This window comes from Hippopotamus amphibius, chromosome 3, assembly GCF_030028045.1.
Source record: "Hippopotamus amphibius kiboko isolate mHipAmp2 chromosome 3, mHipAmp2.hap2, whole genome shotgun sequence".
In the NCBI taxonomy this organism is placed as follows: domain Eukaryota; kingdom Metazoa; phylum Chordata; class Mammalia; order Artiodactyla; family Hippopotamidae; genus Hippopotamus; species Hippopotamus amphibius.
The window spans coordinates 112,025,674-112,044,332 of record NC_080188.1 but is presented as its reverse complement, the minus strand read 5'-3'; the positions used below and the strand labels follow the sequence as shown (position 1 = coordinate 112,044,332).

At 36.7% G+C, this 18,659-nt stretch overlaps 1 pseudogene; it reads left to right on the top strand.

Annotated features, from left to right (window-relative positions):
- Positions 1 to 7,563: 7,563 nt before the first annotated feature.
- Positions 7,564 to 8,497, top strand: LOC130850256 (olfactory receptor 1002-like; annotated as a pseudogene).
- Positions 8,498 to 18,659: the final 10,162 nt, after the last annotated feature.

Below are 18,659 nucleotides of genomic sequence, written 5' to 3'. Positions count from 1 at the left end.
ATTCCCTGTGCTATACAGCAGGTTGTTATTGGTTATTATATATACAGTAGTGTGTATATATCAATCCCAATCTCCCAATTTATCCCCCTCATCCCCTGGTGACCATAAATTTATTTTCTACATCTGTGACTCTGCTTTTGTTTTGTAATGAAGTTCGTTTGTATTCTTTTTTTTTTTTTTTTTTTTTTAGATTCCACATATAAGCCATATCATATGATATTTGTCTTTCTGTGTCTGACTTACTTCACTCACTATGGCAATCTCTAGGTTCATCCACGTTGCTACAAATGGTATTATTTTGTTCTTTTTTATGGCTGAGTAATATTCCATTGTATATATGTACCACATCTTCTTTTTTCATTCTTCTGTTGATGGACATTTGGGTTGCTTCCATGTCCTGGCTATTGTAAGTAAATAATGCTGCAATGAATATTGGGGTGTATGTACCTTTTCAAATTATGGTTTTCTCTAGGTATATGCCCAGGAGTGGTATTTTTGGGTCATATGGTAGTTATATTTTTAAATTTTTTAAGGAACCCCCCATACTATTCTCCATGGTGGCTGTAACAATTACATCCCCACTAACAGTGTAGGAGGGGTCCCTCTCCATACCATCTCCAAAAAAATTTATTGTTTGTAGATTTTTTGATGATGGCCATTCTGACTGCTGTGAGTTGATAGCTCATTGTAGTTTTGATTTGCATTTCTCTAATAATTAGTGATGTTGAGCATTTTTTCATGTGCTTTTTTGACTGTCTGTATATCTTCTTTGGAGAAATGCCTATTTAGATTTTCCACACATTTTTTGATTGGGTTTTTTTTTTTTTTTGATGTTGAGCCTCATGAGCCATTTATATATTTTGGAGACTGATCCATTCTTGATTCCTTCATTTGCAAATATTTTCTCCCCTTCTGAGTGTTGTCTTTTTGTTTTCTTAATTTCTTTTTTCTTAGATGGTTCATTGTTAGTGTACAGCAAAGCAACTGATTGGTTTTTTTTTTTTTTTTTAATTTTTATTTGTTATCCTGCAACTTTACTGAATTTGCTTTTTTTATTTCTTAGTTGTTTGGTAAAGGCTTTAGGGGTTTTTATATATAACATGACACATGCAAACAGAAACAATGTAACTTCTTCCTTTCCAATCTAGAGCTGTTTTATTTCTTTTCCTTGCCTAAATTCTTTTGTTAGGATTTCCAGTACTGTGTTGAATTGCAGTGGTAAGAGTGGGCACTATTACTTTGTTCCTGGTCTTAGAGGAGATGCTTTCAGCTTTTCATTGAGTATGTGAGCTGAAGGCTTGCCATACATGGCTATTCACTTATCTATCTATTTATTTATATTGAAGTATAGTTGATTTATAATATTATATTAGTTTCAGGTTATAACATAGTTCTTCAATATTTTTATCAATTATACTTCATTTAAAGTAATTGTAAAATATTGGCTATAATCCATGTGCTTTACAATATACATTTGTGGCTTATTTATTTTATGCATAGTAGTTTGTGTCTCTTAATCCTTACCTCTATGTTGCCCCTCCTCACTTCCTGGTACCCAGTGATAACCATTAGTTTGTTTTCTATATCTGTGAATCTGTTTATGTTTTGCTATATTCATTTGTTTGTTTTATTTTTTTAGATTCCATATATAAGTGATATAATACACCATTTGTCTTTCTCTGTCTGACTTATTTCACTAAGCACAGTATTTTCCAGGGCCATCCATGTTGCTGCAAATGGCAGAATTTCATTCTTATTATGGGTAATATTCCATTACATATATATATCTCCTCTTCTTTATCCATTCATCTGTTGATGGACACTTAGGTTGACTTCTATATCTTGGCTATTGGATATAATGCTGCTATGAACATAGGGGTGCATGCATCTTCTCAAATTAATGTTTTTGCTTCCTTTGGTTATATACCCAGAAGTGGAGTTGCCAGATCATATGGTAGTTCTGCTCTTAGTTTTTTGAGGAAGCCCCATACCATTTTCCATAGTGGCTGCACCAACCTACATTCCACCCAACAGTGTATTAGGGTTCCTTTTTCTCCAGATCATCACCTACATTTGTTATTTGTAGACTCTTTGATTATAGCCATTTTGAGAGGTGTGAGGTGATAGATCATTGTGGTTTGACTTGTGTTTCTCTGATAATTAGTGATGTTGATCATCTTTTCATGTGCCTCTTGGCCATCTGTATCTTCTTTGGAAAAATATCTATTTAGGTGTCCTTCCCGTTTTTAATCAGGTTTGTATTTTTTTTTTTTTTTTGATGTTGAATTATATGAGCTATTACATATTTTGGATATTAACCCTTATCAGTCATATCATTTACAAATATTTTCTCCTATTCAGTAGGTTGTTTTTTCATTTTATTTTTGATGACTTTTTCCTCTGCTGTGCAAAAGCTTTTAAGTTTAATTAAATCTCAGTTTATTTTTGCTTTTGTTGCTTTTGCCTTTGGAGACAGATCCAAAAGAAAATATTGATATGATTTTTGTCAAAGATTCTACCTGTGTTTCGTTCTCAGGGTTTTATGGTTTCCAGTCTTAGATTTAGTTCTTTTATCAATTTGGAGTTTATTTTTGTATATGATTTGAGAAAATGTTCTAATCTAATTCTTTTACATGTAGCTGTCCAGTTTCCCCTGCACAACTTGTTGAAGAGACTATCTTTTCTCCATTGTATATACTTGCCTCCTTTGTTGTAGTTTAATTGACCATATGTGCATGGGTTTGTCTCTGGGTTCTCTGTTCTGTTCCACTGATCTATGTGTCTGCTTTTGTGACAGTACTACACTGTTTTTATTACTGTAGCTTTGAAGTATAGTCTGAAGTATGGGAGCATGATACCTCTGGCTTTGTTCTTTTTTCTCAAGATTGCTTTGTCTATTCAAGGTCTTTTGTGGTTCCATACAAATTTTAGGATTATTTGTTCTAGTCCTAGAAAAATGTTATGGGTATTTTGATAGGAATGCCATTACATCTCTAGATTGCTTTGAGTGTTATGAATATTTCAACAATATTAATTCTTCTAATCCATGAACATGGGACAACTTTAAATTTATTTGTATTGTCCTCAAATTCTTTCATCTATGTCTTAAGTTTTTAGAATATAGGTCTTTCACATCCTTGGTTAAATTTATTCCTAGATATTTTATTCTTTTTGTTGTAATTTTAAATGGGATTGTTTGCTTGGATTCTCTTTCTGATAGCGCCTTATTAGTGTTTAGAAAAGCAACAGATTTATGTATATTAATATTGTATCCTGAAACTTTACTGAATTAATATATTAGTTCTAATTGGTTTCAATAGAGATTTTAAGGTTTTGTATATATAGTAACATGCCATCTATAAATAATGACAGTTTTATTTCTTCCCTTCCAATTTGGATGTCTTTCATTTCTTTTTTTTATCTGATTGCTATGGCTACTAATTCCAATACAATGTTAAATAAAAGTGGTGAAATTGGGCATTCTTGTCTTGTTCCTGATTTCAGAGGATGACTTTCTGCTTTTCACAACTGAGTGTGAGGTTAGCTCTGGGCTTGTCATAAGTGGCTTTTATTATGTTGAGATATGTTCCTGCTATACCAACTTTGATGAGAGTTTACTCAGATACTATGAAAATACCAGAAAAGTAGCATGAACTACTTTCATAAAACATTTCTAGTATTTCTAAGAAGCAGGACCATTAATCTAACAATATAATCTGAAATTTACATGAAGCCATCATGAACTACCTTTGTTTCTCAGAGATGCTGTCCAAATTTATAGCTATACATTGCTGCATAGAAACCTCTAATCCTCTAACTTTATTTTCTTTCTTTTCTTAAATTTTTATTTTATGTTGGAGTATAGTTGATTAACAATGTTGTGGTAGTTTCAGGTGTACAGCAAAGCTATGTGTATATTATCATCCATTTATGGTTCATTACGTCTGTGAGAGTATGTCCAAACCTTCAAGTTACAGTTATCCCTCCATCCTAGTAACTCCTGTACCAGTCAGTACTTCACTAGTGCTGCTGTGCTTACAGACTCCTGTTCTGCTTATAATCTCTCTGTAGCAGGACTTCACTTGAGATTCTCAGTTCTGCACAGTGCTGAGTATTGGTGCTCATCATGCAGCAGGTGAAATTCAAAATTTAAATTTCAAAGTGTGGGGGGGGTTGCAGTACCAAAGGGAGAGTTTTGGTTTCTGTGATTACACTCAACTCAAAGTCCCTAAATTATTTTAAAAAATATCTTCTCTATAGGCCTGGTCTCCTGAGCTTCTTTTTCCTTAAGGGAGTTGCCTCCAATTTACACAGTAGCCCTATAAATGATTTTCTCGTGTGTGATGTGCAGAATTGAGTCAATGACCTCTTTAATAAAGTGCTATTGAAAAACTCATGTTTCAAGATGGTATCACTATATTGTTTACCTTCCTAGACACCTGAAGAAGCTGAGAATGGTGACAGTCTATATTGTAGGGTAATTCATTTTCATTTCAGGGAATGTTAGTTTTGTAATTAACTTTAACATAAGCAGGCAAGGGGTCTAGGGAATGCTTTTTCAGCCAGGCAAATTAAGTGATTTAAAAATTTCCTTCAGGAGGACAAATGTGGAAAATTAATTTAGGAACATGGAAAATACCATCTCTAAGTTTACCATGAAGGTTAACTTGGTACAAATAGGATATTTAGTCTGGTCTTTGTTTTAAATGATCTAACATGAATGTACATATTGTTTGAATTTTGCACATGGCATAGAGACACAGAAATGTGGTGCAAGATTTATGGGCTCATAAAATGTTAGAATTAAAAGGCTTTGGCTTGAGACTTCTCTGGTGGTCCAGTGGTTAGGACTCTGTGCTTCCACTACAGGGATTGCAGGTTCAATTCCTGGTCGGTGAACTAAGATTCTGCATGCCTCATGATGCAACGAAAAAAGAGTCCTTGGCTTTTCTGGGTCTTTATTTCTGCACTTCACCTATTTGGTAATATAGGTAGACAACAAACCTCTGAGTCAGCTGACTTGATTTCCCATGCTACTCATGCCTAGAGTCACATGTATAAGTTGTATCATGGATTTTCTGTTTTAGAATCTTTGGAATGGGTATGGCTGGGAGAACATGTATAGTTGGCATTCCACAGTCTGAAACTATTGTTTTCAAACAGGATTTCAAGTTGAATAAAAATTTAAAAACATGATTTTCAGTGATATATCTACTTTATTACCTTTGTTTACAAAGGCAACTAGTTGAGATGATAGATGCATATATTGTTTTGTCCTTGTAACATTTTTCATAAAATCTAAACTTGTGACACTTAAAATGCTTGTTTTCATTTTCTTTGATAACAGCTAAAACATATATAAACAACCTATAATAAGTTTATTTTTAGAAAATATGAAATTCTTGAAATATTTTGCAACTAAGGTATAGTTTTTCTAACTAATCTCAAATTCCACAACTTCAGGTCTTTTCAAGCTCCAACACCTTTGAGACCATAGTGGGTGAGGGAGTGAGCGGTTTTTTATTTCATTCATTTCCTGTTAAGCAAAACCCTTTTCAAGCTTTCTTACCAGGGGAGAACAGTATCAGATCTGCCGATATTTCTCCTGCTGCACACCCCATTGATATTTTTGTGTGATTGTTGGAAACATTTGTGTGAAATTTTGTGTTGTTGGAATCATTATGATAATTCCAAGGTCCAAAATATATGCCTCTCTTCTTCAATTTTCCTTTTCTACCCATTATATTTATTTTCCCCTCCGTCCCTTCTCATTAAATTTTTTTTTCTAAAAACTTTTATCTTGGAAAAAATAAAGATTCAGAGGAAGCTTCAAAAGTGCAGAGAAGTCCTGGTCACCCTTTACACAGTTTACCTTAGTGGTTACATCTGATGTAAGTATCAAACAACTCCAGAGTCAGGAAATTGACATTGGTATGTTGTCACATGTGTAGTAGATTTGTTTAACCAACACCACAATCAGGATGTGGAAATATTCCATCTCCACAAGATCTCCCTTGTGCTATCCCTTTATAGGAACAGCACCACCCTCCTTCTCACCATTTTTGATCCCTGGCAATCACTCACCTGTTCTCCATCTCTATAATTTTTCCATTTTGCCAAAGTTGTATAAATGGAATCATAGAGTATGTGAACTTTTGAGATTGACTTTTTTTTTTTTTTAATTCAGTCTATTATGCTTGGATCCATCTACGTTGTTGCATGTATCATATCTTGTTACTTTTTATTACTTTATTCCATGGTATGGATATGCCAGAGTTTGCTTAACCCTCCAGCTGTTGTAGGGCATTTGGTTATTTCAGATGTTGGCCTTTATGAATAAAACTTCTATGAAAATATTGTACAAGTTTTTTTTTGTGTGTGTGGACATAAATATCTCTTCTCTGGAGTAATTGCCCAGAGGTGCCCCTATCATCCTTAAAATTCTTCTGTTTCTCATGCAACTAATAGGATCACAATGCTTACTCAATATTTAAGAAATGATTTCTTCTCTGATGGCCTTAAAAATTCGATAGAGCTTGACTATATTATTTTATATTTTTAAATACTTATTTATCTATTGCCTATGTTGGGTCTTCGTTGCCTAGTGCAGGCTTTCTCTAGTTGCAGTGAGGGGGGCTACTCTTTGTTGTGATGCATGGGCTTCTCAGTGAGGTGGCTTCTCTTGTTGCAGAGCATGGGCTCTGGGTGTACAGGCTTCAGTAGTTGCAGCATGTGGGCTCAGTAGTTGTGGTTTGTGGGCTCTAGAGCACAGGCTCAGTGGTAGCGCACTGGCTTAGTTGCTCTGTGGCATGTGGGATTACTGAGGGATGGATCAAACCCATGTCCCCTGCATGGGCAAGTGGATTCTTAACCACTGTGCCACCAGGGCAGTCCCAATCTTGACTAGATTATATGAGTAAATAAACCATTGATGCGAGGAATATAGGCACCATGGAAATGGAGTCACAGAGGAGACACTGTTGAGGATTTTGACCCCTGCTCCAAAGTTAACTTCTCCTGTCTCAGCTTGACCTCCATCTTTAGATTTCAGAAGTTATGTTTTATACAATTAACCATAGTTGTAGAATCTAAGGGAATTGGGGAGGAAGTTACATTCCTAATACCTGTTTACTCTTCATCTGCAGTGGGCATAGGTATCACTCTGTTCAATGAATTCTTATAAGGCCTTCTTCAATGAAGTGTTTCTTAAAATATCCTTTATTAACGGTAGATATTTTTAGAAATATACGTTTTAGACCTCCCTTAGATAATCTCCAATGTTAATTTCCAGATTAAAATTCTGTGATTCCATTAAAAATCCTTTTTTCCAAGGAGGAAACTGGAGCCCAGTGAGGTTTGGTTTAATAACTCATTATCACCCAAACAGTTTGCAGATAAATAGCATGACAACCAGGGGCAGAGCTCAAGAGAATAAGTGCCAGGCAATCTTATTTGATTTCAAAAAATAGAAGCTAAACTTAAATGTAAAATTAACAAGTTTTTAATTATAAAATTATTGCAAAGAAAAAATTTTCTCATCATATCACAGATGAATTCAGGGAAATGGAGTATGGAAATGAAATATTGGTGATTGAGTTTTTCATTGTGGGCTTAACAAATCACTTCCAGCAGCAGGTCATTCTTTTGTGACATTTCTCTTCGTTTATCTTGTAACTCTTCTGGGAAACTTGGGGATGATCACTCTTATTTGGATGGATTCCTAACACCACACCCCCATGTACTCTTTTCTCAGACACTTGTCCTTTGTGGATGTGTGTTCCTCTTCTGTCATTGGTCCCAAGATGTTGACTGACATCTTTATGGAGAAAAAAGTCATCTCTTCCTTTGGTTGTGCTGTCCAGTTATGGTTTTTCGATTACTTTGTAATGACTGTTTCCTGCTGGCTTCTATGGCATATCACTGGTATATGGCCATCTATAAGCCCTTGGTGTACACACTCATTATGTCCCAGCAAGTCTGTGTGCAGCTGCTGGTAGGGCCTTATGCCATGGGTCTTGTAGGTGTGACCCATACAACTTTTGCCTTTCGCCTACCTTACTGTGGTCCAAATATCATTAATCACTTCTGTGATCTTCTTCCTGCTCTCTCCCTGGCGTGTGCAGACACACGGGTAAATACATTTTTACTTTTCATCTTGGCTGGAGCTCTAGCAGTACTCAGTGGCATGATCATCTTGGTCCCCTACATTTATATTGTCATTGCTATCCTGAGGATCCATTCTGCTGATGGAAGGTGGAAAGCCTTCTCCACCTGTCCTTCATGCCTGATGGCTGTCTCCATCCTTTATGGGGCACTCTTCTTTATCTGTGTACGTCTGAGTTCCAGGTTCTTCCTTGATATTAATAAAGTGGTTTCTGTGTTCTACACAGCTGTGATTCCCATGTTGAAGCCACTTCTCTGTAGCTTGAGAAACAAAGAGGTCAAGGATTCATTCAGAAGGACATTTGAAAGGAAGAAGTTTTTTATGGGTAAGTAAACTGGAATACAATTTTCATTACAGATTGAGAGCTAATATGTATGCAAGATGCAAACACATGGACTGGGTATAGGAAATCCTAATTTTATGTTGAGATTCACTCTTTATTACTCTGGGTTATTGACAAGACACACAGTGTCTTAAGTTATAATTTTCTCACTTTGTTTTTCTCATTTCTGATTCAGCAGGGATTAATTGTTTTTAGCTTAAACAAAGGAAATGTATTCTTTCACAGTTTTGGAGGCTGCATGTTTTTCTTTTTTTTAATCACTTTATTTACTTATTTATTATTTTTTTGAGGTGCACCAAGTTCAATCATCTGTATTTATACACATATCCCCATATTCCTTCCCTCCCTCGACTCCCCCAACCCTCCCTGTCCCAGTCCTGTAAGGCATCATCCTTCCTGGAGTTGAACCATCCTGGAGTTGAACTCCCTTTGTTATACAGCAATTTCCCACTGGCTATCTATTTTACTGTTGGTAGTATATATATGTCTATGCTACTCTCTCACTTCGTCTCAGCTTCCCCTTCACCCTCCACCCCCCCAAACCTCGAGTTCTCCAGTCCATTCTCTGCATCTGCGTCGTTGTTCTTGTCTTGTCACTGAGCTCAACAGTACTATTTTTAGATTCCGTATATGTGAGTTAGCATACAATATTTGTCTTTCTCTTTCTGACTTACTTCACTCTGTATGACAGACTCTAGGTCTATCCACCTCATTACATATAGCTCCATCTCATTCCTTTTTATAACTGAGTAATATTCCATTGTATATATATGCCACATCTTTATCCATTCATATCTTGATGGGCATTTAGGTTGCTTCCCTGTCCTGGCTATTGTAAATAGTGCTGCAATAAACATTATGGTACAAGTTTCTTTTGGGATTATGGTTTTCTCTGGGTATATGCCCAGGAGTGGGATTACTGGATCATCTGGTAGTTCTATTTGTAGTTTTTGAAGGAACTTTCAAACTGTTTTCCATAGTGGCTGTACCAACTTACAGTCCCACCAACAGTGCAGGAGAGTTCCCTTTTCTCCACACCCTCTCCAACATTTGTTGTTTCCAGATTTGGTGATGATGGCCACTCTGATCTGTGTGAGGTGGTACCTCATTGTGTCTTTGACTTGCATTTCTCTGATGATTAGTGATGTTGAGCATCTTTTCATGTGTTTGTTAGCCATCCGTATGTCTTCTTTGGAGAAATGTCTATGTAGGTCTTCTGCCCATTTGTGGATTGGGTTATTTGCTTTTGTGGTATTAAGCTTCATGAGCTGCTTGTATATTTTGGAGGTTAATCCTTTGTCCGTTGTTTCATAGGCAACTATAATTTCCCATTCTGAGGGTTGCCTCTTGTCTTGTTTATGGTTTCTTTCACTGTGCAAAAGCTTTTAAGTTTCATGAGGTCCCATTTGTTTATTCTTGATTTTATTTCCATGATTCTAGGAGGTGGGTCAAAAAGGATCTTGCTTTGATGGATGTCATAGAGTGTCCTTCCTATGTTTTCCTCTAGGAGTTTTATAGTGTCTGGCCTTACATGTAGGTCTTTAATCCATTTGGAGTTTATTTTTGTGTATGGTGTTAGGAAGCATTCTAATTTCATGTTTTTCCATGTTGCTGTCCAATTTTCCCAGCACCCCTTATTGAAGAGGCTGTCTTTTTTCCATTGTATATTCGTGCCTCCTTTGTCAAAGATAAGGTGCCCATATGTGTTTGGGCTTACTTCTGAGTTCTCTATTCTATTCCTTTGATCTTCCTTTCTATTTTTGTGCCAGTACCATACTGTCTTGATCACTATGGCCTTGTAGTATACTTTGAAGTCAGGAAGCCTGATTCCACTAACTCCATGTTTCCTTCTCAAGATTGCTTTGGCTATTCGGGGTCTTTTGCGTTTCCATACAAATCGTAAGATTTCTTGCTCTACTTCTGTGAAAAATGCCATTGGTAATTTGATCAAGATTGCATTGAATCCATAAATTGCTTTGGGTAGTACAATCATTTTCACTATGTTGATTCTTCCAATCCAGGAACATGGTATGTCCCTCCATCTGTTTGTGTCGTCTTTGATTTCTTTCATCAATGTCTTAAAATTTTCTGCATACAGATCTTTTGCCTCCTTAGGCAGGTTTATTCCTAGGTATTTGATTCTTTTTGTTGCAATGGTGAATGGGAGAATTTCCTTAATATCTCTTTCTGCTCTTCCATTGTTAGTGTATAGGAATGCAAGAGATTTCTGTGCATTAATTTTGTATCCTGCTACTTTACTAAACTCATCAATTAGTGCTAGCAGTTTTCTGGTAGAGTCTTTAGGGTTTTCTATATATAATATCATGTCATCTGCAAAGAGTGACAATTTTACTTCTTCTTTTCCAATTTGGATTCCTTTTATTTCTTTTTCTTCTCTGATTGCTGTGGCTAAAACTTCCAAAACTATGTTGAATAATAATGGTGAAAGTGGGCACCCTTGTCTTGTTCCTGTTCTTAGAGGGAATTCTTTCAGTTTTTCCCCATTGAGAACGATGTTGGCTTTTGGTTTTTCATATATGGCTTTTATTACGTTGAGGTAATTTCCTTCTATGACCATCTTCTGGAGATTTTTTTTTTTTTATCATAAATGGACGTTGAGTTTTGTCAAAAGCTTTTTCTGCATCTTTTGAGATAATCATATGGTTTTTATCCTTCAATTTGTTGATATGATGTATCACGTTGATTGATTTGCGTATATTGAAGAATCCTTGCATCCCAGGGATAAACCCCACTTGATCATGGTGTATGATTGATTTAATGTGCTGTTGGATCCTGTTAGCTAGTATTTTGTTGAGGATTTTTGCATCTATATTCATCAGTGATATTGGTCTGTAATTTTCTTTTTTTGTGACATCTTCGGTGGGTTTTGGTATCAGGGTGATGGTGGCCTCATAGAATGAGTTTGGGAGTGTTCCTCCTTCTGCAATATTTTGGATGAGTTTGAGAAGGATAAGTGTTAGCTCTTCTCTAAATCTTTGATAGAATTCACCCGTGAATCCATCTGGCCATAGGTTTTTGTTTGTTGGGAGATTTTAAATCACTGCCTCAATTTCCGTCCTTGTGATTGATCTGTTCATAGTTTCTATTTTTCCTGGTTCAGTCTTGGAAGATTATATTTTTCTAAGAATGTATCCATTTCTTCCAGGTTATCCAATTGATTGGCATATAGTTGCTTGTAGCAGTCTCTCATGATCTTTTGTATTTCTGTGCTGTCCGTTGTTACTTCTCCTTTTTCATTTTTAATTCTGTTGATTTGCATCTTCTCCCTTTTTTTCTTGATGAGTCTGGCTAATGGTTTATTATTTTTTTTAAACTTCTCAAAGAACCAGCTTAGAGTTTTATTAATTTTTGCTATTGCTTCCTTCCTTTCTTTTTCAGTTATTTCTGCTCTGATCTTTATGATTTCTTTCCTTCTGCTCCCTTTGGGGTTTCTTTGTTCTTCTTTTTCTAATTGTTTTAGGTGTAAGGTTAGGTTGTTTATTCGATAATTTTCTTGTTTCTTCAGGTAGGACTGTATTGCTATAAACTTCCCTCTTAGAACTGCTTTTGTTGCATCCCATAGGTTTTGGGTTGTTGTGTTTTCATTGTTGTTTGTTTCTAGATATTTTTTGATTTCCTCTTTGATTTCTTTAATGATTTCTTGGTTGTTTAAGAGTGAATTGTTTAGCCTCCATGTGTTTGTCTTTTTTGCAGTTTTTTTCCTGTAATTGATATCTAGTCTCATGGCATTGTGGTCTGAGAAGATGTTTGATATGATTTCAATTTTCTTGAATTAGCCAAGGTTTGAATTGTGATCCAGGATGTGATCTATCCTGTAAAATGTTCCATGTGTGCTTGAGAAGAAAGTGTGTTCCTTTGTTTTTGGATGGAATGTCCTATAAATATCAATTAAGTCGAGATGGTCTAGTGTGTCATTTAAAGCTTGTGTGTCTTTATTTATTGTCTGTTTGGATGATCTGTCCATTGATGTCAGTGGGGTGTTCAAGTCTCCTGCTATTATTGTGTTACTGTCGATGTCCCCTTTTATAGCTGTTAGCATTTGCCTTATGTATTGAGGTGCTCCTATGTTGGGGCATAGATATTTACCATTGTGATATGGTCTTCTGGGATGGATCCCTTGGTCATTATGTAGTGTCCTTCCTTGTCTCTTTTAATAGTCTTTACTTTCAAGTCTAATTTCTTTGATATAAGTATTGCTACTGCAGCTTTCTTTTGACTTGCATTTGCATGGAATAACTTTTTCCATCCCTTCACTTTCAGTCTATATGTATCGCTTGGTCTGAAGTGGGTTTCTTGTAGGCAGCACATAGAAAGGTCTTGTTTTTGTATGCATTCAGCCAGTCTGTGTCTTTTGGTTGGAGCATTTAATCCATTTACATTTAAGCTGAATATTGACATGTGTGTTTCTATTACCATTTTCTTAATTGTTTTGTATTTGTATTTGTAGGTGTTTTCCTTTTGTTGTGTTTCCTACTTAGAGAAGTCCCTTCAGCACTTGTTGTAAGGCTGGCTTGGTGGTGCTGAATTCTTGTAACTTTGGCTTGTCTGGAAAGCTTTTGATTTCTCCCTCAAATCTGAATGAGATTCTTGCTGGGTAGAGTATTCTTGGCTGTAGGTTTTTCTCTTTCAGGACTTTCAGTGTATCCTGCCATTACCTTCTGGCCTGCAGAGTTTCTGTAGAAGGTCAGCTGTTATCCTTATGAGATTTCCCTTAAATGTTATTTGTTGCTTGTCTCTTGCTGCTTTTAATATTTTTTCTTTGTGTTTAATTGTCATTACTTTGATTAATATGTGCCTTGGTGTATTTCTGCTTGGGTCTATTCTGTATGGGACTCTCTGTGCTTCTTGGACTTTGTTTATTATTTCCTTCCCCATGTTGGGGAAGTTTTCCACCATAACTTCTTCAAATATTTTCTCAGACCCTTTCTTTTTTTCTTCTTCTTCTGGGATGCCTATAATTCGAATGTTCGTATGTTTAATGTTATCATTGAGGTCTCTGAGACTGTCTTCTAGTCTTTTTATTCTTTTTTCTTTTTCCTGCTCTGTGGCTGTTATTTGCCCCATTCTATCTTCTAACTCACTTATTCATTCTTCTGCATCAGTAATTCTGCTGGTTATAGCACCTAGAGTATTTTTAATTTCAATTATTTTGTTGTCCATTGCTGTTTGTTTTTCTGAGTTCTTTTGAACTGTTTCTTGTACGTTCTCTATTTTGTTATGGAGATTTTGTATCATTTTTACTATCATTACTCAGAATCCTTTTTCAGGCATTTTTCCTATTTCCTCTTCATTTATTTGGTCTTGTGGCTTTTTTTCCTGCTCCTTTGCCTGCATGGTGTTTCTTTGTTTCCTCATGGTAATCTAAACTTCTGGGGTTGCTTGTCCCAGTGTTAGAGGGGTTAATAGAAGACTGTTCAAGCCCCAGACTAATGTCCGAGTGTTTTGTTAAACAAATACTACGTCTCGAAAACACATACATGTATAAGACACACAATTACTGAATCCACTTGGAGATAACTCTCTGGAAAGACCTGACAGAAGAACCCCAGTATGCTATCAGATATTCAAAGAGAATCCCAACAGAAATTGAAAACCAAAACAGAACAAAACAGAAACAAAAGCAAAAACAAACATACAAACAAATAACACCTTACACATACAAACACTTCTCCAGGGAGATTTTGTAAGCTATGATCAAATATAAAAAAGAGCTAGAGTACCGCCAGACAGAATGGAGATTCTCAGAATGAAATGAGACAATTGTACTAAGAACTAAGATAAAGACAAAAACCTAATATTAAATACCAAGGTGGTGTGTCATCTGGCAAATAGAGCAAGGAGTCTGAGCAGATCGATAGTGTTGCTTATAAGTATGTTAAGATAAAATTAACTAAAAATGGATGGAAGACAGGGGAACAGAAGAGCGTAGTGTGACTGGAAATATGCAAATAAAAAGAAAGGAATAGAAATGTATGTGGGAAGACATTCAGAAGTCTTTCTGAAACTTTGTAAATATTACTAAAAGTAATTAAAGTATGTGGGCCGAGCGACTGGATGCAGAATGTCCTGCTTGAGCAGTGGAGGAGCTAAGGGTGCTGGGCGTGGAGACTACGGGGGCATAGGCTACTGTGAAAACAGAATATTGACCCTTTCTGGGGGTGCAGCCCCTTTCTCACTTGCACACCTCATATCACCCTGTTTGGCCCTGGACGATGGCTGGTTAGCCAGAGATGGGTAAGATTCCTCAGGGGAGGAACAACCTAAGACAGGCACAGTCGCAGAGGGGCCAACAGGGGTGGGGCACTGACCCTTAATCCTTCTGAGAGAGGTCTCCTGCCCCCAGGGCTGCTTTGCTCTCCATGCCCAGCTCAAATCTGCACCCTGCTCAGATCCACACCTGCTCAAATCAAACCCAGGAGGCAAACAAAGATCATTGCCCCAGTCATGTGAGGCCTTTGTTTGTTTATTTCAAAGATAGACTTATTTATGGGACTAAACTGGAAGTGTTAGACCCTTAGGCTATGCCAAGAACTCAATAAAAGCAATGTGGGATCAATCAACAAGGCTCTTGATCCTAGAGGTCTTGAGTCCCCCGGTCCCATCTTTCTCTTAAATCTGTATCTGTGTGTTCTTAAAGCTTGCAGCACCCGTCACTCACCTCGAGTGGCCGAGCTGGTCTCGGCAAATGTATAAAAGATACAGATGAAAGGAAGGTAGGAGAGATATATAGTCCATACTACCAAAAATTTAGCTAGAAATAGAAATATATAAAAAGGCAAAAAAAATAAGAATAGAGTAAAAAATAAATTTAAAAAAATGTTATAAAACTTGTAGATCCTTTAGGACTAAGATTGTAATTAATAAAGAAAGAAAAAAAAGAGAGAAAAAAAAAAAAAAAAACAAACAGAACTGATCCCAGAATGGACCAGTTCAATAGAATTGATACTAATATTTCTGTTTCCTTAGAGTCTCAGCTGTAAGTGTCCTACTCACCTTTGGTTTTTTTGTATTATTCTGTGACCAGCAGAGCTTCCTTTATTGTTTGTCTGTAAGCACTGGTGTGTGGGGAGAGAGAGGGTACAATAGTGGCTCCTTCCTCTGGGAGTGAGTGAGCAGTAGTGCACTGTTGATTCAGTCGGGCTTGGAGATGCCTGTTACAGAGGGACACTGGTGGCTCAGGTGTAAACAGAAAGTCTCAGAGTTGGGCCTCTCTCGGGTTTTATTTATTTATTTATTTATTTATTTATTTATTTTTTCTCAATAGCCTCCCTGCTGCTGGCATTCCAAGGGGTTTTAGGCTAGCCCCACCCAAGGGCCTGAGGGTCCCTGTATCCCTGAGTGCCTTTGGTGGCCCACAGGGGGTCTCTCCACTGCCCACTGCCAGCACCAAAAGAGAGAGAGAGGCTATGCCTGTGGCTCCTCCCTCCCCACCTGTGAGCCTGCAGCATCCAGCTGCCCTTATGGTCGGGCAGTGCTCAGGGGCAGGCACTCCTTGCCATGGACCTCTTCCCCCCGTCCTCTTGGTCCTTCACCTTACTGGCAACAATTTTTCTCACCCTGACCCAGCTCTCCATTTCCCATGCTGCTGCTCCCAGACCCTCTGTTCACCTGTGAGTTGACAACTCAGTCCAGGAACGCTGAGCTGTGGTGCGGACCCTCCATGTGTTTCTCACTCCCTCCCGTCTGCCACAGCTCAGCCCTTTCACCCTCTTTGAGCCATTGTAGATGCCTCCCCGCCAGTTATGTAGGGATCCTTGTGGTCCTTTCTGGTGTCCAAGGTCGTCTGCTGGTGTTCAGTTGGTTCTCTGTGGGAATTATTGCGTCTTTTGGTGCATTCCCAATGCATCTGTGGAGAGGGATGCATTCCATGTCCCTCTGCCACCATCTTTTCTCCCCCCCAGGCATTAATTGTTGAACTTTAAACTCATATGAGTTGATTATTGAATCTCAAAATGATAATATATTCTTATTCATATACACAAAATATTTATGACTCGGATATGAGATGTTCTTTGTTAAATTCTGAATACATGTTATAATCATAACCAGTGACTTCACAGTACTTCCGTTTTGCTTACAGTTTGTTGAAATATCTCATTGTCTGTGATCTTGACCTAGACTGTTTAAATATAAACTGTTAAAAATTGTGTTATGGTCAAAAGTTAAAAACATTCAGTTATAAGATAAAAATGCTTTGGGGCTGTAAAATATAGCATGATGACTATAGTTAACAATAGTGCATTTCATATTTGTAACTTGCTGAGAGAGGAGATCTTAATAGTTCTCATCACAAGAAGTAAAATTCATAACTCTGTTAAGTGATTGATAAAATTACTGGGGTAATCATTTTACAATATGTATTGAATCATTATGTTGTATACCTTGGACTAACACAATATTGTATGTTAATTACATATCAATAAAACTGAGAAAAAGTGAGTTACTCAGGAACTATGTAACCACAGCACTCTCTAATACTGCCTTCATGTTTGGTGTATGTATTTTACCAAGGCCTTTTACATCCTCTACACTCTTTGGTCATAGGAATAACTTGCTGGAATTTTGCCACTGTAATTACATGGTTTGTACATATGAAGTATGGGATGCATTCCTGTTCTTTAATAAAGTGTTAGTTATGACTGTTATTTATTGATTTTTGTGTTATAGGCAGGATATTAATTATATTTTTACAGGTAATGTGCAAACAGCTATGAAGAATCAATGGAATGCCCATGACCTCATAATTTGGTCTCACACTTTGTATTTTCCAAGTACAATATTCTTTCAACCATATTTCTGTGTTTTATTTTCTGTAACATAGCAACAAATTCAAGAAATGAGAGAATATACCATATTTTTGTACCATTTTAAGACTCATTGAGATCTACATTGTCATCTTTGAAGACCTTCTTTAAAACACATTTAATTTTAGTTCAGTAACTTTGAAGGATATGAATACTCTGCAATACCCTAGAATTTTTGTTTATTTTGCTTACTTTTCACCATGTTTTCTTCCAGTTTTGGTGTCTTTGTTGGGTAATGATTTCAGTCAAGATGCTATTCAAATAAGAGGAAATGGGAGTCAAGGAATGCTACAATCAATAGTTAATTTAACATTTCTTTACATAAGCCTCTTATGTGCCTGACATTTTATTGTGTGTTATTCATATTGAAGGAAAATTCCTCATGGAAATTACTAGCTAGTGGAGTGTAGAAAGACAAGTAAACAAGCAAAAAGCTTAAAAAATGTAACACATCTATGGTGATTTATGTGACAAAAATAAATGAGGAGCCAAGACAGAGTATAAAGGAGTATATTTTAGCAAAAGTAGTAAATAAAGGCTTCTTTAAAGAAGGTAGGGATTGGGAAAGATGAGGAAATTCCGTTTATGGCATGGCTTTCCATGGAGTCAGATGCCAATATTTGGATCATAAAAGGAGAAAGGACCCTACAAAATAGTAACAGGAGCTCTGGAGGTTCTAGGACAGAGGACAATGTTGGCAGGCTAATTTATTCTGATCATCAGGATCATTTTCTCATTCCTTTTTATGATGTAGGTGTTTTGGAAATGGAAAAGTTGAAAGCAGGAGGACATCATGTAATGTAATTTCTTGGTAGAAGGGATTTCCTATGAGCTACATGAGTGCTAATAAAAATAATTACTTTTAAGAAGAGATGAGAATATTTGCTACCATTTTACCAGATTACTCTTTATTGCATAAATGAAGATCTTCCTAGCAGCATTATTCTGGATTGATGGTGGTCTGTTATTTTCCCAGTCACTCCAAGCCTCCATGCACCATGGAAATAAAACAAAACAAAAGGACAGATTATCTTTTACCCTTAAACAGTGCAAGCTGATTCAATCTGATTCCTTCCTCTTTATTTATTTATTTTTCTATATCACTGCTAGGACACACTGCCATACTATGGTGTGTGCAGCACCTAGAGGCTTCCTCTGTGGGCTTTCTTCAGTCATACTTGCAGTCTTATATGGCCCTTACATTTTCCCTTCCCTCATCCTGGAGCAGTGTTGTTCTTCACTGTTTACTTCATCTAAGTCTCTGCTCAAATCATCACATCATATCACCACCTCTGGACCTGGACCTCTTTACTTAAAATAATTCTTT